The sequence below is a fragment of the Mustela erminea genome, chromosome 8, assembly GCF_009829155.1.
Source record: "Mustela erminea isolate mMusErm1 chromosome 8, mMusErm1.Pri, whole genome shotgun sequence".
NCBI classification, from domain to species: Eukaryota; Metazoa; Chordata; class Mammalia; order Carnivora; family Mustelidae; genus Mustela; species Mustela erminea.
Genome location: NC_045621.1, coordinates 105494362 through 105518776, shown reverse-complemented (window position 1 = coordinate 105518776; position 24415 = coordinate 105494362). Strand labels below are relative to the sequence as shown.

At 39.4% G+C, this 24415-nt stretch overlaps 1 long non-coding RNA gene across 1 annotated transcript; it reads right to left on the bottom strand.

Annotated features, from left to right (window-relative positions):
• Positions 1–3521: 3521 nt before the first annotated feature.
• LOC116597334 lies at positions 3522–23478 on the bottom strand. The gene is made up of 3 exons (XR_004288564.1): positions 23352–23478; positions 9484–9487; positions 3522–3533 (listed from the first exon to the last, which is right to left on the bottom strand). It is a non-coding gene; the product is annotated as an uncharacterized LOC116597334 (long non-coding RNA).
• Between the last annotated feature and the right edge of the window lie 937 nt (positions 23479–24415).

The window sequence follows — 24415 nt, the reverse complement described above, 5'->3', positions numbered from 1 at the left end:
CACCTTTATTTTCATGTGTGCATGATCGTCCATACTGATATCTTAGCTCATAGGTGAAATTGTTGCTTTCTTTTATTATCAACTGAACAAGAATTCTGTTAGGGACTTTCCCAGCTGGAGAGATGGATAAAATGGTGGTGAGACACATTCTAAATTCTTTGCTTACAAACGGTGGAAAACAGAGGAATTTTACTCTTTGTGCTTTGGCATCAGATTATCTGGGAACATTAAAAAATAAGCCATACAATACAAAAGTCATCACTTTTGCCTCTTTGGGAGGAAAAGAAAGCACTTCTGGGGATGGGAATGACTCTCCACTGGGCTCCATTTTTTTGTTCTTCAAAGCTGATGAGAAAAGCATTGATGTTTTATCATTACTCATTGTTGCAATAGCTCCACTTCAGTGAGATAGTGCCTTTTGACCCTGGTACATTCGACCTCCTGGCACCCAGTGAGCTCTAGCAACCATGAATGAGGGAGAAAAATCCAGGGAAAGAGTAATTTTCTTATGCCGCCTCTTCTAGTCTCTCTTCCTCTCTAAACAAAAACAAAAACTGGGGCACCTGGGTGGTTCAGTAGGTTAAGTGTCTGACTTGTGATTTTGGCTCAGGTTGTGATATCAGGGTTGTGAGATCCAGCCCTGCATCAGGCTCTGCACTGGGCGTGGAGCCTGCTTAAGATTCTCTCCCTCTATCTCTGCCTCACCCCCATACTCTCCATATGTGCACCTGCATGCACTTTCTCTCAAAAAAACTAAAACCAAACCATGCCAATGTATGGGACTTCACAATTCTAGGTTATTATTCAAACCACAAAATAATCACTTGTGATTTTTTTGTTTAAAAAATTACACCAGCACTAGGGTAATAAACATTGCATTAGCTTTAAATTTATGGATCTATACAAAATGTTTTTCTGCACACTAAATACAGAGGAAATGTCAGTGGATTTATCTATTGCCACTGCTTCTTCTTCCATGAGAATGAGGCTTCTTCCCCAACATCATCAAGACCACACTTAGAGATCTGGTTGTATTTCTCTTGTACAACTGAGACAACTCAGTAATCAAGAATGGGTTTTTTGAGCACAGCAGATTGTGGTGGATGCGGTGTGGTGTTATTGTCTCACTCCCCCTTCAAAGTCTCACAACCATTGAGAAATTTATATAGGAGACCAGGGGCCTGGACATCTGGGTTCAACTCTGATGAGCCACTGGAGCTCCCAAACTGCCGTGAGATCAGTCGAGGCCGTCACAGGCCCCGTGTCCCTACTAACTACTCCTCTGCCCACTTCCCTATGTTTCCAATCCGTTTCACAGGGATTGCCCTCAAAGGCCTTTCCAGAGAACCCAAACTACAACATGGAAGTCTTGGGTCAGTGGCTCCTGGAATGCAGGAGAAACAATAGAAATGACCGCTGGGCCTCCATCTTCCAGCCCACCCCCACTTCCTAACCCTTGACTCTCTTGCCATAAGGATGTATGCCCAGGTCACATCTCCACAAGTAACCTGATACCTATGCAAGAGACCGGAACATCAGGACTCCCCCAACCCTCCAATCCCCAAATACCATACCTTATATGGCTGTGAACCTATTCCCTCTCTTAACCCAGATAAAAGACCCACTCAAGCCCCTCCCAGCACGACTCCCCCAACTCCTCTCCAGAGTCGCAGAACCTCGCCCAGGGGTGCCCACCTCCTCCCTGCGCGACTTTCCTGTCTCCCCTTCTCCTGAGCCCTGAAACTTCACTGGAGAGTGCCTTTAATAAATCTTGCCTTGTGTCTACCTCGCCTGGTGTTGTGTTTATCTCGCCTGTAAAACCTTACAGGAAGCACTGTGATTTTTGTTTGTTATCAGACGGATGGTGAAAATATGGTAAAATGAGGACTTGTAACAGATTTTCTTATTTGAAAATACATGCACTTTCTAGCAGCTCAGAAAGTGTTAAGACTTCTTATCAATTAACTCTTTGGCAGAAGTCAAACTCTGAGTTGTATGCCTAGATCTTCTTATATAGTTTGAAGCTACAAAATCAAATAGAAGCCATGCACCGGGGACTCAACATAATGCTATGATTAAACACTCAGGAGTCAGACAGCCTAGATAACAGTTCTCTTATCCTACCCTCTCTGAGACCTCGGGCGATTTAATCAACTTCTTTAAGACCAAGTGTGCTCACTAATGAAATAAGGATCTTAATAATACTGTCTTATAATAGGGATCTTAGGAGGACTAAAAAACACAGATACAGATAAAAGGTTCACTACAGTGCACAGCATAGCATGAGCATTTGATGAGTGTTCTCTCTTAAACCCACCCAGTCATACAGAGTAAAACCCAAAGCCCTCAGTGCCCCTAAGGCTTTAAATGAGCTAGCTTTCCATTGCATCTCCAACCTCGTCCCCCTACCACCCTCCCTGTTTCTACCATATTTGACTCTTTGATGCTTTTAAACACACTAGTATAATCCTCCTTTATGACTTCTTCATTGGTTGTTCCTTTACGTGGAATGGTTATCCCTCACCTTCTCCAGGTCTTTGCTCAAATGCCACCTGCTCAATAAGACACATCTTTCCACCTTCTATAAAGTTACAACCTAGTCCCCAAGTCCCATCCCAATAATCCTGATACTCTTTACCTAGCTCATCAGTTTCTTTTCCTCATTGCCATATCACCTTCTAACAAATCATATGTGTGTGTGTGTGTGTGTGTGTGTGTGTGTATACATGCATACACACACATATTTTGGTTTTGTTCACCTATGAAGGCAAGGGTCTTAGTTTTGTATACTCTCTCATTCTAACTACCTAAAAGAGAGGTACATATGTGACCATAAAGTGATCAATAACTGTTTCTTAATTAAAAGAATAAAAACAAAAACTTCCAGTACATATTGTACCTGTTATTAACAAACTATGGATGTTGCAACCAGGTGAGCTTACCAAATCATGTATTGTGTAGTCTCTCTGTAATAGGCACTGTCCTAGTGGAAGGGAATATGAAAATGAAGAAGGAATGGTTTTGCACCCAGGTAGCTCATGGTGGAGCCAGCTATGCTAGACCACCAAGGAAGTTTTCCCAGCTGTCCTTGGAAATTTTCCCTGTCAGTTCAATCTAGGTATTGCATTTAGTTGTTGAAAGTTGCCTTGCCCAAGGCCATGTCCCCTTCCTGGGGGGCAGCCTGTGTCAGGTCCACTTTGAAGGACCATCCCAATTTCGGAGCTCTTGATGAAATCAACCAAGGCCATCACTGGGACTATAGTACAAGCCAGCTTCTCTCTCTGGTCAATCTTGTTTCTTTCTTCTCATCATGCAGTTAAGGCTAAGAGCTTCCCCCAATCCATTTCCTGTATGCTAATTTCCATTCCAGAATCTGCTTCGCAAGAAACCCAAGCTGCAACACTTATATTATATTTGTTTTTCTGTTGCTGTGTTACAAATCACCACAAACATAGTAGTCTGAAATAAGACAAATGGATACTCTCATTGTTTCTGTGGAACAGGAGTCTAGCATGTTTCAGCTTGGTCCTCCACTTCAGGTTCTCCCAAGGCTGTATCAAGGTGTTTGCCTGTCACATTCTCAACTGGAGTCTTTACTCAGGAGGTGATCTATGTACAAACTCTCATGTTATCACCAGAATCCATATCCTTGTGGCGTAGGATGGAGGTCCCACTGTCTTGACTTGAGATCAGTCGGGGACCACTCTCAGCTCCTAAAGGACATTCTCTTGCCCTGTAACCCTCTCTCAGGGACCTTTGAGGGCATCAGGCCCACTCAGGCAAACTCCTTCTTAATTAACTCAAAGTCAGCTTATTAGTAACCTAATCATGGAAGTAATCCCATCATATTATCAGATCTCACCCCCATTTGAGGTGAGATCATATACAAGGGAGTGGGAACCTTGGTAGCCATCTGAGAATTCTGCCTACCCCACATAAACTAGTAGAAGAAAGAAATAGTTACAGTGTGATTTGTGCTCTGAGGAAAATTCATAGTAGAGAAGTAGTAGTATAATTAACTGAGAGTTGAATAGATTCCTCCATAAGAAAAGATGTTACTTGCTTAAGAAAGTTATGATAAAGGAGATAGCATGAACTAAAGCTTAGAGATAGATCACAGCATGATGTATCCAGACCTTAAATGAGAATTTGGAGCCCAGTGGACATCTGGTGTGTCCATAGCCTATAATTATGTGTCATGAAATATACCAGAAAATATAAGACCTTAAGAGGCTCCAGATTTAAATTCTACATGATTCCTGAATAAAAAAGAAAAGAAAAGAATCGGAGCTATAATCCACAATTGTGGCCCATTCACTATGAATTCACAAAAGGGAATCAATTACTTGGAGATTGCAGAGGTCAGAGGAAACTTAATCCTTCGAACATTAGGTAGAGGAGAGTTTTGTGTAATAGTGGTTCACAGGAGAGTGGTGGTCTGCACTGAAGGCTGAGTTAAAAACAGGAGCAGATTCATGAGATAAGAGGATGAAAAGCAATAGTTCATAAGAAGCAGGGAGGCAAAGAGGTTATCAGCCTAATTATAATTGAGGATTTGTACTGAGAAAAGGATAAAGCAAAATTTTTATGAAAATTGGACCATCTCCCAGAAGACGTTAAATGTCAGAGAGAGGAGCTAATATGTGATGGAAAGATATATAGAGAGCTCCTGTATAGACTTGAAAAAGGAAGTTATAGGATAAAACTACATTTGTGCAATGAGTCTGGTGGAGTTAGGATGGGCCATTCAGCAAATCTGTTGGTTGTAGTGTTCATCTGATTTCATGTGTTTTTAACATTTTTAAAATTTTTACACTAGTTTGGGATCCTGGAGGCTTTCTTCCTAGCTATATATTACTGCCACATCACTTGTGGTTCAACTGCTATTATTATATCCCTTCTAACATTTTAATGGGATTTGGGGATGAAAGAGAGATAAACACATATGCTTAGTCTGGTTTCTTGGGCCATAAACTCTGTATTTTCACATAGTTAACGTTATTCTTTGTATGTATTTTTTAACACTTCACATTTTAATTTAAGCGTTTCCTATCCTATTTTTTTAAAAATCTCCATAAATATGTTTTTGATAGTGGTATGCTATCTCATAATATAGTTGTACTATAATTTATTGAGCTTCCCTTGGAATATTTAGGTCATTTCATCCATCTATCTTCCATTCATCTATGATTTTGTTTATTTTCTTTTATATATAAAACTGCAATTCATGGGTAAACAGTGAAGAATAAAATTGTCACAGAAACTCTTCCTATTACAAAATAAACTTTAGAGAAATATTAATAGTAAATATTAACAAGAAAAGCTCTACTATTTTATTTTTTAAACTCTGAAAATTTATGAACAAAGAGAGAGATACATGTGCGAATGAGGATTGAATTAGATCCTAATATCATCTGCGCTTCTTGAAGATTACTGTGGAAAGAAGAGACATCTGACAAAGCCTGAGTAACTTGACCAATATCTCCAATTTGGGGAGAACTAAACTAACGGCATAAGAAAATACCTCAGAAAAAAAATTGAGTTTTTTAATATGGTAAAAACCTCATAATTGACCCTCCATCTCATCAAAAGTGGAGAAAATGTCAATTAGTTGTTTTAAGATTTTCTAGAGGCCTGTTCTGGACTGAGGGGACCAAGCAAAGCCAACAACAACAACATCTCTAAGCCAACAACAAACAAAGCTAACATGTAGATAAACATTATACAAGCAAAAGAGAAAAGAAATACTTTTTCTCAAAATGTTCCATAAAACCAAAATTCTGAACATACAGACTACTGATTAAACTGTGTTCTACAATTACTGTCAAATAGAACATTTTCTTAGCTTAAACATCTGCATTTTGTTAATGGTGACTTTTGAGTTTTCCTCGAGTAAAATAGTATTCTATTTCTTTTTCAATCTAAAGGATCCTTTCTGTGGCTTTCCTATAGCAAACAGATAGGAATAATAGAAAGAAAAGAAAGAAATAGAAAGGAAGGAAAGAAAGAAAGAAAGAAAGAAAGAAAGAAAGAAAGAAAGAAAGAAAGAAAGAAAGAAGGAAGAGGAAGGAAGGAAGGGGGGCGGAAGGAAGAGAGGGAGGGAGGATTGAAACCTCTACCTTGATGAAAATGAACTGCTTGCAGTTACAAATGGTGATTTTTCCACACTCTGTTTACTAAAATTTCACAATACAAAGCCAAATCTCATCAGTGACTCCCCTTTACAGCTGTATTAAGTATCAACATTATGAAATAGATGTTAATACTCTATTGTACTCTCTCTCTTTCTTTCTTTCTCCCCCCCCACCCCCCCGCAATGCAAGGCCTGGACCCAGACCCTGAGATCAAGACTTGAGCTGAGATCAGGAGGGAGATGCCTAACCGACTGAGCCACCCAGGCACCCCTACCTCATTGTACTGTAGATGAAACTAACATACAAAAAGGCTAAGCCACTTGGTCATAGTTAAATAGTCAACAAGGACAAACCCATGAGCTGAAACCTGATGCCCAAGTCCATAGTCTTCTGATCAGTGGCAACATGATTTGCCTTTCTCTCCTAGTTCTCTGATGACATATAGACAGGCTTCAGGGTGACATTTCGGTCCATGATGATTGCTCACAGGTGTCCTAATGGGTTTATGTCAGCCCAACAAATAGGAAAATTGAACATGAACCAAAATCACATTAAGCATGATTACAAAGACACCAAAAAGATTCCCATATTTACTCCTGGAATTTCTCCCTTAAGTTCTTCTGGATTTGCCAGTCCTTGTTCTCCTTTCATAAGAAGAAATGTCCTGATGGGGCGCCTGGTGGTTCAGTGGGTTAAAGCCTCTGCCTTTGGCTCAGGTCATGATCCCAGGGTCCTGGGATTGAGCCCCGCATCGGGCTCTCTGCTAAGCAGGGAGCCTGCTTTCCCCTCTCTCTCTGCCTGCCTCTCTGCCTACTTGTGATCTCTGTCTCTCTCAAATAAATAAATAAAATCTTAATTTAAAAAAAAGGAAGAAATGTCCTGATAAATAAATTAATGGGAATAATAACACTACATTATCAGTGTGCCTTAATAATTAAATTACTAAATACATTATAGAGCTTTCTTTGCTCCCAAATTTAATGGCAGAATTCTTCCTAAAAGAGCTCTAGAGCTCCTAGGAAGTGGACCAAAAGCCTAGTGTTCTCATTATTCATTCCATATTTCAGAATTATTGACTGTTTTTTTTTCTACTTCTAACCTATAGATTAAGTAAATCAATAGTATCTTTCCTTCTGCCTGCCAGCAAAGGGCACTTATTTGAGGACAGGTTACAAAGAGCAAGGTCATCCTAATAAATGGAGTCCAAAGGCCTATTCTAAGTTGTGTATTTGCTACACGTTTAGGACTTTCTAGCAGGAAATTCTAGGAATTTCTATGCCTAAAAGGTGGTGGTGCAAGCCATTAGAGACCAATTTGTAAAACTCCTCCTGGAAAAGAATTCAGCGGTGGGAAATGAAAGTTCAGAAATACAGACTTGACTATGGGTCAGGGTCAGTAGGGAAACCCAATGTACAATATGTTGTCTACTCTTAACCAGATTGGTCTTTGTTCCAGTTTCTACAGATATCGCCCAGAAGACTATAGTGAGAAGAACACCATAAAGCTATGTGAAAACTGAGGAGGTCTTTTGTTGTAAAATTTTATAAGCTCTGAAACACCATGATTGTGCTGCATGTAAAATAAGATGTTACCCCACGAGCAGATGACAACTTTTTCCCATAAACAGGGCATTTTGTAGCATATAGGCATATGGTATAAGACCAGAAAACTTCGTCATGAATTGATAGTAGAGGAAAGCCGGCATTTGAGTGTCAGTGCATAGGCTGGAGGAAGGAAATAGTGGAAGACATCAAGATGGCAGCCACAACAAAAAAGAGAAAACATGAGGAATGCATAGTTGGGAAAATGGTACTTACAAACATACACTGAAATCCCTTGGATGTCTGCAACCAAAGGAACTTGAGATGCTATAGCACAAAAGAAGGTAGACACCAAATTCTATCTTGTTACCATTTTTTGACCCTATTTATCCACAGGTAAGGGCAACCTAGAAAGCATGCATATCAATAAGTTTATTGCTCTCCATTTTCTTTGTATGTAGCCTTGCCCTTTGAAAATGAAATAGACTCCTTCCAAAAAAAAAAAAAAGGCGGGGTAGGGAATTATTTTACCTGCAGCAGAGCTATAGGTGGCTCAGAGCATGGAAGATGTATGGTCTTCTGAAAAGACTCTCCATATAATCTCTTTATGAAAGATATTTCAGAACACCTTTAATCTGGTTCCACGTTGAGAGGTATGACATGTGACCTCAACACAAACATTGTGCTATATTTCCCTGCTTGCAAATAAGTGGCAACTATGAGGGTCCATGCCTTCTCAACCCAACCACACATTCTGGGAAGAAGTTCCACCTAGACAAGATCTCCTTCCTTGGAGCAGGATGTAGAAAACAATCATCTGTTTTCATTCACAAGCTAGAGGGACATCAAGGGAAATTGAGCCAATTCATTAGGGCAAAACATGAATGCTTCAATTCAGTTCCTTTCTCTTTCTCTTTCTCATACCTAAACTGCATGAAGCCTGGAATCAGAGCTCACTAGGATACCTTTTTTGGACCATTCCAGGCCGAATTAGTCTGGCTCTCATAGGAACACTAATAGCCCTTCATTTTTTCCATCTGTGACCCTGATTATATCCATCATCTATTAATTTGTGTCCAAAGTTTTCTATTTGACTGTTAACTCCTCAATATTAAGGGCTGTGCTTACTTTTTCCCTAAAGTCCCTTGTTCACAAATAAATGGTGATTCATCATTAATCAAATTAATAAATGGGCTTCAGCTTCAGTTAAAAAGTAGACGGGACAAGACTCCTACGTATAGACTCTGTATGAAGGCTCTATAGGACTCAAGTATGAGCCAGCTGCTCCTCCACAGTTGTAACCACTTAGAACAACGGGCTTCTTCAAATTCTAACTGGTTTCAAACTTTGGGTTGAACACTTTTTAATTACTGCCTGAATCCTTTTGTTTTCTACTTAGCATTCAACAATAGGGCTTGGGATATGGAATGCCCCTGCCAGCTTCTCTCAGATTTTCTTTAGCTTTCAGTATTCACTACCGCAGAGAACCCAGAGCTACTCCTATTAACATGTCAACAACATCAAACAAAGAGCTTCCTAAGTAGACACTTAGGGGAGATTTCTAGTGAAGGGAAAATTGCCATAATGTTGGTAAGTGGGTGAGCTGCCACTGTGGAGGGGAGGGAATTATGGGTTAGAGGATGTGCCCGACTAAATGCAAAATCCATTAATGTGCTCTGCAATTAAAGATTATTCCTTGAAGTGCTCTCTTTGAAAATGGGCCTCAGGAGTGACTGAGCCAAGCACCCTGTTCCTGGACAGGTATGAAGGACCAGCTCTGGATGGGAGGAAAAGGCAGCAGAAACCACCACCCTTTGAAAACCGGTGAGGTTCTGGGTACTTACCTCCGTCCCCTTATATGGGAGAAGGTACATATTCTCACTTTTGTTCACTACGCCTGAAATGAGGTTTAATCCCCAAGCTGTCCTATGTATGGTTGTTGGTTTCCATTCCTGTCTAGTTTCTGGGCACAAACTTATGTTCTTGAAGAAAAATTAGTGGAGAGGAGGACACTAATGTTTTTTGACCACCTACTCTAGGATTGATATTAAGCTAAATGCTTTATGACCATCATGTTTAAGTCCAGCAAGAAATTTATCTCCTTCTTCCAGAGAAAGTAAAGCTATAGATTTTAGGCTTCATATCTTCCTACCATTTGTTCCCAAATACTTCCCTTGTAGTCTTTTTTATAAGCTAGTTACTTTTTCTGCATTTTTCTGCATGTCCTTTCTCTTCCTCTCATCTCTACTCGGCACTCTGTACCCCAGCTCAGCTCAGACGTGGTGCCACATCCTGGGGCAGCCTCGTTGCTCCTATTTGAAGCAAAGACTCGTCATTCTTCATTTCCTTTCCAACACCCATCAATTAGATTTTCAATCAACAAAACTGTATTGAACAATTGCTAGGTCATATGTCATTAGGTACTGGGAATATTAAGAATAATCAGATTTATCCCTGGCTACCCAAGAGACAACAGAGATGTACAGCCAGGTAAACCATGACTAGTAAGTAGAATGACAGAAACAAAGACAGGGTATAGGTTCTGTAGGGCCAGAAGCTAAATACTCTGGGGGTGTGCTCTCTAAGAAAAAGAAGAAAAATTTGCAAATGCAAAACTAGCTTTGAATATCAGTGATAAAAAGTACAAATACAAATTATAAAAAATTAATCAAAATGATAAAATCTAGAAAAAGAATATACTGAAATATTTCTATAATACCTTTTCTCTAGGTTTTCAGCTGCAAATTCTTCAATTGCCTCTTTGTATGTCATCTCTTTTATAACATAATTATCTATAAGGAGAATAAAAGGCAATTCAATATTTCTTCTAGCAACTTGATCCAGGTTACTTTCTCTTATTTTTTGATAGTTCAGAAGAGTTTCTCTTTGCCGTACCCATTGCTCTTGGTAATGCTAAGTAAATTTATAGGATCTCTTTCAAATTTAGAGAAAATATACCAAGCTTATTTGCTATATGAACTATGCAATTTGCAAGAATTTCCCTAGACTAGCTTCCAGCTCCTCACTCATAAAGTCTTGTTTCCCTTAGCTATAGACATACTTCTTCTCAGGCCCCAAATGATACATTCACTTTGTAACACACTGTGGACCCTGTGTCTTTTTGTAGTGATGTCGTTTGATTCAGCATGGTGAGTCGTTGGACTACTCCTAGAAGGTGCTTCTATGCTATTAAAATGGCAGTTGAACAATTATAAATACACCCAACTAAATGTGTTTCTGACTCAATTTCCCCTTAGCTGGATCCTATAAGTGCCCAAGCCACTCCAACATCACCCAATAAGTGGAGAACAACGACAGGTGTAGTTGGAATGCAAAGAAGTGAAAAAAGGACTTCAATTCCCTCCATTTGACCTCAGTTTGTACCTTCTAAGTAAGTTCTCCTTTCCAGCTCATCTCTGAATTTAGGAAAAGACCCTGCAAGCAAAGTATCCCCCGATGGGAACCGACTTTACCGCTTCAGCAATAAGGACTGCCCCAGCCATCAAGGTCCCGTGTGACTGACCCTAGGACAGTTATCTGCCTGACCTGTACTGCCCACCTGCAGGTACTCACAGACCTTTGTCCTGCGGTTTCCTTACATAAACCTGCAAGTATTCTGGCCACTTCAGAGATGGTCTTTGAGACATGTTAGTCCGCTGTCTTCCCAGTGTCAGCCTCTCTGAAATTAATTCCTTTCATCTTTCACCACCACTTGTCCCTCTGCCTTTGGATCTCGTCCATGGCGAGTGGCTGAAGGTGGTCTGTTTGGGACCCCCTGAGACAGGTACTCAAGTATCCCTGCACCCTGGGTAGAGGCATGACCCCATGGAAAAATACAACATAGGGAATAGAGTCACTAACATTGTAAGAATGTTTGGTGAGATGGTAACTACATGCATCTCGGTGAGTACAGAATTGTTGAATCACTGTGTTTTACACCTGAAACTAATATAACATTGTATGCTAATTACACTTCATTAAAAAACAAACAAACAAAAACCTCCTGATTTGTGTTCATTAAATTATTCATCCTGGCAGTGCAGGGCTGCAGGCATACTGGGGATCGCGCAGGCGACTGCACTGGTTTCCCTGAACAGCAGAAGGGAGGTGCATTTAGGTTCACGCTGTGGAGAGGCTAAAGCTGAGAGCCAGCTGGGCAGTGCCTTTGCTGTTCATCCTAGCACACTCTCCTCTCTTTCCGAACCAGTGGCTCGGCAGCCTATGATTTCTTGTTTCACATCTTGGGAAGTTCTCAAAGCACACATTCCCAGCTTGTGTGTCCAACAAAAAAGAAAACACACAGTCCCCCAGGTCCCTTCTGCTATCTTGCAGTTTTGTTCTCATTATGGTAGCTTTTTCTAATATTGCTTTTGATTTGTGGCTCTGGTCTGGCTTCCTTCTGAGGATTACAGCTGCTTTCACAAGTGTTCTCAGTTTGAGATTTAATTCTTGCTGCATTGGGAGAAATTTCTCTAAGGATTAGTTTCTGCAGCCAGTTCGGCCTTTCTTTCAGATTCTGTTCTTTCCTAACACTAATGGGAAGTTAAGGAATTTCTGTGTCTCATCCTCCCTAGTGGGGCACCCTTGCTGATTGTACTCCAGGCTTACCTCCCTCTTTCCCCAGGCACCCAGCTTCATTGTGTACACATGACTGTTTCCAACTGGAAATTCAAATTTGGAGCAATAATAAAAAGAGTACTTTGGAAAAATGGAACAAAACAAAAGGGAATAAGAGGGTCATTCTGAAATCAATAAAAGCAATAACAAAAAGTTGGCAACTTAAAGATTCAGTTCCTGGGCTACTTCTTTGTTGCATTGCTTTGCTTCTTTGTTGCTTTGTTCATCCTTAAATGCACCCCCAACACACACACACACACATACACACACACACACACACACACACACACCCCAGACACTCTCCTGAGTATCTTTCTCTGATTCACAAGTGATGTGTTGAGGCACATGCAAACACTGCCAGTTTTACAGCCAATACAGTTACTGAAATGAAGGAATTCTCACTCTCAGCTCCAGCGGGTATTGAGAGAGATAGTCCCTGCTTCTGTTCAGGTTGAGAAGACAGGACTAACACCAACCAGTACACTAATGAAAAATGCTCTGGGCTATCTCTCTACTAGCAATAAGCTCCCAAACACTAAAAGTGATCACACAGCTCCTGGGTTCTACCTGTCAGGAACACAGTGGAAGCAATTTCTGTGGGTGGAGGTCTGGACTAGATGATAGGTAGGACCTATCAGAACACACAAAGATTCTCATTTTGAGGAGTCTTGAAATCAAACAAATATGAACAAAATCACAAATAAAAACGCTTTAATTTGCTAAACTACAACCAAACTCTGATGCGTGTGGGGTTTTTTTCAACTATTTAAAAATTGACTTTAAACACACACACATAGATCCAACTAAAGTTGGGATGGCGATCCACTTCATCTTTTCCTAAATGATTAAATTAAAAGACAAATTAACATAAAAGTCTCAATATTCACGAAACTGAATCTAAATGAAAAGGAATATCTGTTGAATCCTTGCTTTCTGTAAAAAAAAAAAAAAAGGCATTAAGATTTAGATGATATTATGGTTCTTACTAAGAGAGACAAAGTATGTGAAGCTCTGACAAAAGGCCAGGAGCAAGGAAAGAGTGCAATTAAAATTATTTCCACTCTCCTTCCCCTTCCTTGATTGATTTCTGAGGATATGAGGTCTTTGGGTATGACCTCAGTCAATGGGTAGGGTCTTTCTGTAAGTCCATTGGTCCATCTGGTCTACACTGGAATGGTATTTCTCTTATTAATAGATAATGTTTCCTCAGAGATTCGAGCTCTTTAAGTATAAAATCTATCCCCAAAATGCTAGTAGCAATTGATGAAAATACTTTCTACACTCATGCTAAATATATTCACAACTTGCAAGTATACTTGCTAGCTTTCATGTTGCTCACATTGTTGGAAGTCTGTGGAGACCAAGTTGAGAGAGACAGAATTGTTTGGGCAGAAAGGGCAGAAAAGATAAAACATAAATGATTGGACAGTGGGGAAAAATAAATTTCTGTACAGCCCAAGCCTAAAACAACCATAAAAGGGAGGTCTAGACAACATGTCTACACAGTCCTTTCTGTCCTTCAACTCACCCATAGGACCTGTCCTCAGACCCAGACTTCATGTGGTACCTGCTGTGGCTGCCAGGGGTCTCCTACACTGGGAGTGAGGTGGCTGCCTATGCATTCCTTCAGCATAAGGATTGCTAGAACTCCAGAGTGATCAATGTCTCAGAGGATAGAGGATGTCTTCGTTGATACCAGATTTACCAGGTGTTATTGCCAAGGCTACTGCAGCAGCACGGGGTAGTAATAAGAGTGATAAATGTTGATAGTTAACATGTGGCAGGCACAGTGCTCAGCCCCTAGCATGTATTGTGTCCTTTAAGCTTTACTTGGTCTCATTGTCATCCCATTTACAGATAAGCCTCCAGAGGCTCAGATACCTTAAGCAATTTTCCTGAAGATAGCCATAAATGCAACACTGGATGGCAAATTTGAGTCACTGTGGCTCAAAACTATTATATTAGACCATGTTGTCCATAGGAAAATTAGTACAGTACAGTCATCCTGCCACAATGTTAAGGGTTCTCTACCAGAATTCTACAATTTACTTCTACTTAACTTTTCTCCACACTAGATCTCATGTCACCTGTGCAAATCACAAACTATCCTAAAATTGCATGTAGAAGACTATTGTCTCAACTGACTGATTCCACCTAAGAGGGAAGCAACCTCAGGGCTTCTGTCTTCTACAAAGCAACAAATGAAACTTACCAATTTACTTGCATGGAGCTAACTACTAGAAGCCTTTTCTTTTTATTGTTTTCTTTTTCTCTAAAACATTTTATGTAAAATTATCATATAAGAAAATAATTGGAACAGCAGCAAAGGCAATCTTGAAATGTGTCTAGGAATTAAGTTTTGGTAAATGATTATGATAATAATACTAAATAAGCTAACACCTAATGAATACTTAATATATGGAAATTAGTCATGGGTAAACATTTTCATTAAAATATGACATCATTTTACTAAATGTACTCTTTTTTAACTTTGCTTTAGTAAATGGAAAATAACATAAAATTAGGGTTTTCATGACTTCCTTTCCAGCTTGCAACTCCTTGTTTTGTCAACCCCGAATTTCTCCTACCACAAATATATGCAGGTACATGAGGAATCCTACAGGGGAACCAGTCTAGGGTCTATGTCTTCACTCTACTATTCTACTATTTTAACTGTTTAAATTCTCCATGACATAGTTATTTCTTGTACAATGGCGATGTATTTCCTGTCCTAATTCAACCAGGAATATTATGAGGATCAGCTGAAATGAAAGTGACTTTACAATTTAAAGGAATTATACTGATAGGAGGTGTTTTTCTTAAGCAAAATAAATGAGCAAAGACAAAGGACATGGCCATATATTTCTAACCCATGCTACTCACTTTATGTAATGGTTATTAATAATTCAACCATCCAAGAATTGTTATATTATTTACTCCAATATAATAGAGTGTAGAATAAGAATAAGGTCATCTTTTATTTGTTCTTGTAAATAAATGGAATTCATGGTTCCAGTTGATTATTTCAGGTGAATGCTCCACTAAATGTCTATGGCCCAACAAATCCATTCAGACATTCAAGCTATATGACAGAGTTACAGCTTTAAAAACAATCTCATTTGGATAATTAGAAACTATATGGAAGGTTAAATAAAACATCAAGGTTTGAACATTTCTTTCCTACTAGTGGTACTATTAGTTATTAAACAGCTATGGGGGAATGGGTTGGCCCAGCGGTGGGTATTAAGGAGGGCATGGATTACATGGAGCACTGGGTGTTAAACATGAACAATGAATCATGGAATACTATATCAAAAACTAATGGCATACTGTATGGTGATCAACATAACATAATAAAAAATAATTCTAAAAATATAGATAGGAATCTGCTATGTGTCACTCCTAGGTCTTGGAACAGGTGCAAGGAGAAACATGATGAGCAAAAATTGCTCCTGACCTTGTGGGGCATATGATCTAGTGGACAACAGTAGACATCAATCATGTACTTTTACACACTAAGGTAAAAATTATAATAGAAAATTTGCTATAGAGGGGGTGTGTAGTATTATGAGACAGACCATTTAATTGGAAGATTTGGCTTACGTGGGAAGATCAAGGAGTCTGTCTCTGAAGAAGTGACAATGGATTTCAGCTCTGAAGAAAGGATTAGCGTTAACCAGGTATAGGAGGAGGAGGAGGAAAATAGCATATATAAAGCTCAGGAAATAGGTGAAGGTGGTGGGGTCTGAGACGTCCCTGGAACTGAAAATTGATATGCCTGGAATAAAAAGATAGAGAGATTAATGTCTAAAATGAGGCTGGAGACAAAATAGAAGACCAGATTAGACAGAGCTTTCTATGTTATACTAGGAATTTGGACTTTTTCTTTAATTTAATGGCAAGTCATCGAAATTAGTAAAGGATTATAATCTGAAGGATGGCGTGATTGAATTTGCATCTGGCAGTCTGACCAGTGTACTGGAGGGGAGCATGCATGTATGTGTACAGAAGACTACTTTGGATACTGTTGTAGCTGTCTGAACTTAAAATGATGGTGCTTTGCAGTAGGGGATTGTACCAGTTAAGATTGCTTTATGTGAAAATCACAAACAACCTCCAAATTTCAAGGACATAAAAAAATCAAACAAAGGTTTATCTGTAGCTTATTCAGTGTCTGCCATGGGCCAGGTGGTTGCCGAGGCCGGATGTCTCCCAGGCACAGTATTTCAGGTTGCTTTGACCTCAAGGCAACTACAAGTGCTTCCATAAATTCTTGGCAATAGAGGGAGATGGGAGAATTGTACACTTCCTCAGGGAAGAGACCATGTAACACCTACTCACATTTCATTAGGGAAAAATTAAGTCCCCTGGGTCATGCCTCCCTTCAAATGGGTAGGGAATGCATCATGCAGGAAGAAATAAGCTGGCAGGTGATCGGTAGGCTGTCCTCTATCCCGTGTTTCTTAGCTGGGTGCAGTTTAGACCCAAAAGAACATTTTGCAATTTAGGAAACAGTTGGAGTTGTTACAACAGGGTGTTTGCTTTTGGCATGTAGTGGGTGGAGACCAGAGATCCTGCTAAACATCCTACAAGACACAGGACGGTCTCCCTCCAGTGCCCCCAAACAAAAAATCACCAGGCCTAAATGTCAGTAGTGTTGAAATTGAGAAATCCTGCTCTAGCTTCATGGATAACTGAAAATTTGAAGTGTGCTTATATCTTCCTTGCAATTCAAACTCAAGGAATGTATAGAAGTATATGGTACCCTACTGAGCTTGTTAAGTACTAAAGCAAGCATCTGTATCTAAGATGACTCAATGAGTAACCTATACTTGATGAGATGCAGCTGTACTGGGTTATAGGTGTTAGTCATTTATTCCTGACAGAGCTACACACTTTGCAAACTATGAAATGTAAAAGATGCCACAGCTGATGGCTTCCCTGAGATGATGGTGCCCACACCCCCTCAGCATCTTCTGTCATGAAACACTCACACCCAGCGTAGAGCAATGTTGAGAAACTGGAAACTGTGTGGAGGTTATGATCTCTATGCTTTTGCTAAACATGCTCTACCTTTCCTGTCTTGTGTATTTTTTCTATATACTACGTAAATTTTGTGCAGAATGAAGCCTATTAAATTTTGTGGTTCTGGTTATCTTTCCAGGCCCAAGACCACTGGCCCTGCTGGGGAGGGCACAGAGCAAGAGAATCCCATCTCTTTGGCTAGGTCAAATGATTGTCATTGAGATGAAAAGAATGAGCAGTTTTGAAAGACATTCAGACACATTTGCTCTTTCCTTGTGTCTAGTTTGCACCTCGTTTTTGCCATCAAAGGCTGGATTTGGTGCAGGTGCCTTTTGTCCTCCGTGCTTCAGGGTAAGCTGGTTCCAGTTCCCTTGGCAGTAATTGATTTAGGCATGGGCACATCATATAATTCAGGCAAGTGATATGTAAGGGAGAAGGTCCGTGAGGCTTCTGGGGAAATGTTTCTGCATTCTTAAAAAGATACATAGGAAGAGATGGCCTTTTTCCCCCCATTGGGCATTGTTGAATTTATATGTGAAACTGAGATGTGCTTCAGTAATCTTGCAACCATAATAGAAATAGTTTAAGGACAAGGCAGAAGCGCTAATGATAGCAGACAAAAAAGTGAAGAAAAATATTGGTTCTTGACAAATCACCTCTGACTTAACCAGTCCTGGAGCTCTCTCATGCTGGGGCTCCTTATCAGTTGACATTTTAAAAAAATTCTTTCCTTTTAAATAATTTTAAATGGACATGTTTTTCTCATAGGTGTAAAGCATATGAACTGATACAGAATTGAAAATCTACAGGAATATGATGAACTAAATGTGGAGAGAATACTTAGATTTCTGCGTGGTGATGGGGGATATAGCCGCCTTAGTGGACCCATGAACCCTGGAAGAATATATGGTATAACTAGGAATATTGTAAGTTTACTTTTAAATAGTTTGAGATTTAGGTGCCTTGAATAATCTAAGGAGAGATTTCTAGAGGGCAGTTAGATATATATATGTCTACAGTTCAGAGAAGAGATCTGGAGGGGAGATATCCCTTTGTAAGTTATCTGAGAATTTGTGATATGGGTGGACTAACCCAGAGAAACTTCATAGATATAACAGCCTACAACCAAGCCTTCAGAACTTCAACATTTAATATAAATGTCCACATAGAGAAGGATGAACCTGTGAAGGAGGAGTAAACAAAAGCAGAAGGAAACGAGAATATCTTGTGCCACAGAAATACAGAGAAGAGAGAATTTCAAGAAAGAAGAGAGACTGAAAATTGCAAATGCTGTAAGACAAAGATTAAGAATCAAACATTTCTCTTTAAAAATATTGAAAGTGAGAATTTGGTTTATAGAAATCATTGTATTTGTATAGCATAAACTTTTTTCACATGTATTGTCTCTTTTGAGCCTTGTGACAAAGGTTAGACATGGACAGAATTGTTACTGTGTTAAATTATCTTTGCACAGGGATCTGTTAAGTGATTTGACCCCTGTGGTAATGCAGTCGCCAGACTGGAGGTCAGACTCACAACTGACTCACTCCTGATCTGGGGCTTTTTCCACCGTGCCCCAAATTTTACCATAACGTACTTTCTTGCCAAGAATGTGAAATAATTCTGAGTTCCCTAGTAGGAAAAAAGAGAGACAGATAGAAAGGAAAGTAGATATATATTAGGTACCTAGTAGTCCAGGTACTCTAGGACCTGCCTTACAGGAACAGCAGGTGTTCCTGAGATTTCTTTCAACTGCCATTATCTTCAGCTGGGTAGGGTGAGAGCCAGCAGGCAGACAGGGTAGGATTTCCAGAGATTGAGAGTTGAGGACAAGGGCAGGTAGAATGAGATGTGTCTGCCGTTTGCAGTGGGAAGAGGGACTTCTATCATTTTGTGGATCACATTGTCCCCTTTAGAAACATGGGTTACAAATGCTCAGCAAGGTTGATCCTTCTGAGGGCTGTGAGAAGGAGTCTCTTCCATGTCACTCTGCTGGCTTCCAGGGGTTTGCTGGCAATATTTGGCATCTACAGCACTATAATGTCTGTCTTCATCTCATATGGCATTCTCCTTGTGTGTGCCTCTGTGTCCCCATTTTCCCTTTTTGTATGCACCTGTCATAATGGATTAGTGTTCATCCTAATGACCTCAACTTATTATTAAAAATCAATTATTTCTGCAACAACTCTCTTTCCAAATAAAGCCATATTGTGAGGCACTAGGGGCTGGGATTTCAGACGATGATATTATGGAGGACACAGTTTAATCCTTGATAATAAACTTCTCTTATCAGTGAGTGAAACTGAAGTAAATGACTGATGATATAAATATATATGATGATATAATGATGATATAAATGATATAAATATAAACCTGCATGCATATATGTATTTACACAGTCTGATACATACCCATGTATGCATGTGTGTAAGACCTCAAGACTCCTGGGTCACAGTAACACAGAAATGCATGGTTTATCACTCACGTGAAAACCAATAGCCAGAGCAGCAGCCCACATAGGTTCCCCGTGCCCTGATCCCTTCATAGTGACATAACAAGGGCAGGAGTTTAGCTGCTCATGCATACACCTCAGGAAAGAAATCATACCATTAACAAACTGAGCTGTGAAGTTTCTTCTTACACATGCCTATTCCGCCCTCCAGAGAGAAATTACTAATTATCCTGAAATAGCAGTAATTCTCCTCCAGGGGAGAAGGGAAAGGCATCCCTAGGGTTCTTATCCTGGAACATAAGCAAACATCTCTGGAGAAGGGAAAGAGAGGGCTTTATATATACTACCCTGGGGTTTTCCAAGCAAAGAGCGCCTCTATATCTCTCTGGAGGGCTACAGTTTCTGGAGTTTCCAGAGGTATTTGCTATTTGAATGTGCCTTTTGCTCAGAAGGGCTAGACATTGCAGGAACATGAGAAAACCAGTAGGAATTGTCACGCAGCAGTTCATCACCAGGGCTCAGTTGTAAAGTTGATGAAACTAATAACTGGGATGATGGTCCTATTGAATTTTACATACATCTTTTGAAGGATTTAGCACATTGCATTTTAATAGCTTATTTACATATCTGCCTCCCTGTTCGATTATAAACTTTTTGAAATCCTAGACCAGGGATTCCATTTTAATATCTTCAATGACTAGCAGAGGACTTGGTGTTTATAAGAATTCATTCATTTATTGTTTAATTAATATCCAAAGCAGAACTTTCTCATATTTTGCTCCATAACTTAGGTGCATCTATTGTCATAGTTGGCCTTTCAGACTTGAAAGGTTAAAATGTAGTAAAGTATCCATCATTTGTCTTTCTTCAATGGCTTTATCATTTCACTAATTCAAATATTCTTAAGACTTTTTAATCTTCAAGCTTCTTTATTTACTTTTCTTCCTACATCAGCTCTGTTTCTTTATCTTCTTTTTATTCCTCTTTAATCTCCTAGGCCAAACATTCAGGTTATTATTACAAATGTTCCAGGTGCTTAAAATTAAGTTAAATGAATTATTTTTTATTGAAGAAAATGGTATTTTTTAAAATCCAATTAACCTGCTCATTTAAATGGCTCTTGAATATGAAGAGATATATGTTTCTCTTCCAAATTAAAGAGAATTGAAATTTTATTTTAGCACTATAGCAAGTTTTAAATAACACCTTGAGAAATCTCATTTTTATTCATACTTTGTCCACTTCCAAAGTATTTATGAGTCATAATCTTGAAAAATATTTCATATACATGGAAGTTTATAGGGAAGTGACTGTCACTTGGCAAAATAAGTAGTGATTGGACACAGCTGCTTGGGCTGTCTCACCAACCCATTTACCAGATAACAGCCCACCTGTGCTGATGTTCTCTCTATGGTCATGGTGTGTTGCATGGAGATAAAAGAAATGGAGAAATAAGATTTCACTCTTGCAAATGTAACTACAAAGTGCTAAGATGCTTATTTATTTAAAAAATAAATATATTTTTGTGGATGGAACTAGAGGGTAATAAGCTGAGCAAAATAAGTCAATCAGAGAAAGACAATTGTCATATGATCTCTCTGATATGAGGAATTTGAGAGGCAGGGCAGGGGTTGTGGGGGATAGGGATGGAAAACATGAAACGATGGGATCAGGAGGGAGACAAATGGTAAGAGACTCTTAATCTCACAAAACAAACTGAGGGTTGTTGGGGGGTGGGGACTAGGGATAGGATGGCTGGGTTATGGACATTGGGGAGGGTATGTGCTATGGTGAGTGTTATGAAAGGTATAAGCCTGATGATTCACAGACCTGTATCCCTGGGGCAAATAATACATTATATGTTAATTTAAAAAAAAAGTGCAGAGCAGCCGTAATATAAAAGAAAAAAAACATATTTTTTTTTATATTTCAGGTTTGTGTACTTTAAAAGATCTAAATATTGTTTATTTTTAAAGGACTGTAATAGCATTCTACCAAATCTAATAACAAACAGAAAGCTACCAAGAACTACCCTTCAGTGACTTACAAGCCAAAAGAGGATTAAAAAACAAAAGTAAACTTAGAAGAGGTTTATAGGAGGTCATATGCTGTGGACCTTTTGCCAATGCCTCAAACATATCTGAAGGAATAAATAAAAAGGGTCTATTGTTTTGGGGTTCAACTGAATAAACTTTTTAATTTACAGTTATTCACTCAGTTTGACCAAAAACATCATATTAGTTCATGCATGAGACAGATTCTTATTCTTAAATGTAGTTGGAGAAGAACAATGGAGAACATTACTTGTAGGGAATCGGTAATTTTCACTATGGTTCAAAGTTAGGGCTATGGATTCCACTCTAATGACTTATTTGGGGAGAGATCATTGGATATTGTATTTAATATCTACAAGTGTTAGATATGCTTCCATCAAATGGAAATAATGATTTCTATTTTTCAGACTTCATGGGTATTTATAGGTAATTCAAGTAGGTGTCTGGCATAATGCCTCACCCACTGTAGTTGTGTAAGTTTGGCAGCTACTCCTAGTTGATGTGGATGGAAGTCCACTAATATGCAGGCACAATCCTTGCACTTTTGTCTCCCACATAAAATCAGCATAATGAACCTGATCTTTCTCATGCACAAACAAATTCAGTAGCAGCACACATAGTGGTATTTTTGTGCTGTAGGTAGACCTCTCTCCCACTTTCCTCCTCCTGGTTCATGAACTCTTAGTTAAAGAAAAAGACTGGAGGGCATTACGCTAAGTGAAATTTGTCAAACAGAGAAAAACAAAAACCATATGAGTTCATTTACATGTGGAACCTAAAAATCAGAATAAATGAATAAACAAATGAAGAAAAAGGAGAATCGAACCCACAATACATAGAACAAACATGGTTGCCAAAAGTGGGTAGTTGAAGGGGTAGGCAAAACAGAGGAAGAGGAGTAGAAATATGGGCTTCCATTATAGAATGAAGTTACAGGGATGTGTTAGGACCTATTCAACCAGAGGCTTCCGTTAAGGTTAAACAACAATCTTGTATGGCTCCTCGGGGCATAGTGGTGAGTATCCCCACCTGTCATGCGGGAGACCGGGGTTCGATTCCCTGAGGGGGAGCCCTATGTTATCCCTCCCCCAAAATGGGTCCATGATTAAAGGAGTGAGACTAATATAAAGCGAAGGTCAAGCAAAGCTTTATTTCGTGCCAAGCATCAAGAATCAAACTGACCGGCCAGGGCCACACCTCTTACAGAGAGGGCGACCTTTCTCTGTTTCACAGACTAGCTTTTAAGGGCAAAGGCCATGAGGTTGGGCCTGGCCACGCACAGGTGGCCAATGAGATTGTAACACACACAGGAAACTCCACAGTGATGCTAGGTGACCAATTGAATTACAATTTACCTTATAGTAGACATTTGACCTAGCCTATCATACCTTGGTTAGGATTGCCGCCCAAAAGGCTCCCAAAGGGTGGGGCATATACTCCTTGGTAGCTAGGGAGACAGTATGCAACGCCCCACTGATCAGATGTCTCCACCTGGCCTGACCTACCCTTGTATTTGGGCTTTGTTAACTGGGGCTGGTTTCTGGGACTTGTTTTTAAGTCAGTCCCCTGGGGGAAAGGGAGCAGGGACATTTTAAGGGTTAAACAATAAGGTTGTTGTTTAAACTTAATGGAAGCCTCTGGTTAAATAGGTCCTTACAGATGAAAGGTACAGCACAGTGAATATAGTCTATGATATTATAATACGTTTTGTGGTGACCGATGATATCTTCATTTGTGGTGAGCCCAGCATAAGGTATGAGATGTTGAATCACTATGTTGCACACCTGAAACTAATGTAACATCATGTGTCAACTATCTTCAAATAAAAAAATAATAAAAAGACTAAGACTTCCCTTCTACAGAGATAAAGTTTAGAATATACCCTCGTGGGGCACCTGGTTGGCTCAGTGGGTTAAAGCCTCTGCCTTTGGCTCAGGTCATGATTCCAGGGTCCTGGGGTCGAGCCCAGCATCAGGCTCTTTACTCAGCAGGGAGCCTGCTTCCTCCTCTCTCTCTCTCTCTCTGTCTGCCTCTCTGCCTACTTGTGACCTGTCTGTCAAATAAATAAATAAAAATCTTAAAAAAAAAAAAAAAAAAAAGAATATGCCCTCCCTGGGAATACAATAAGCCGCTGAGACCCAGGAGGAGAGTTTGAAATTGAGGGGTGGGAAAGAGAAATGTTACCAGACAGAAAAACTATCAAGTGCCTTCACATTCCCCATTTTATACTTTACTGGTCTTAACAACCAGAAGAATATGTCCCTGTGCTTGGAGATTATATGAAATGCTTCTGCCATAAGCCATCAGCAGAAGGAGAAAAAAAAAAATCTTTTTTTTTTAAAAGACTGTTAAAGTTTTCCTAATATCTTATGTATTCTAAACCAGGAATTTTTCAGGGCTAGAATTTTGAACAAACTAGAATAAAATTAAATAGATTAGAAGTTATTAGATTTCAGTGCATGCAGTAAGCATGTTTTGTTTTCTGTATTATATTCATACATATATATATATGCAGATATGTATAGCTGAACCATGATCCAAAATGTATTCATTCTGTGCTTATCAAAAAGTTTGAAAGCCATCTTCTAAAGG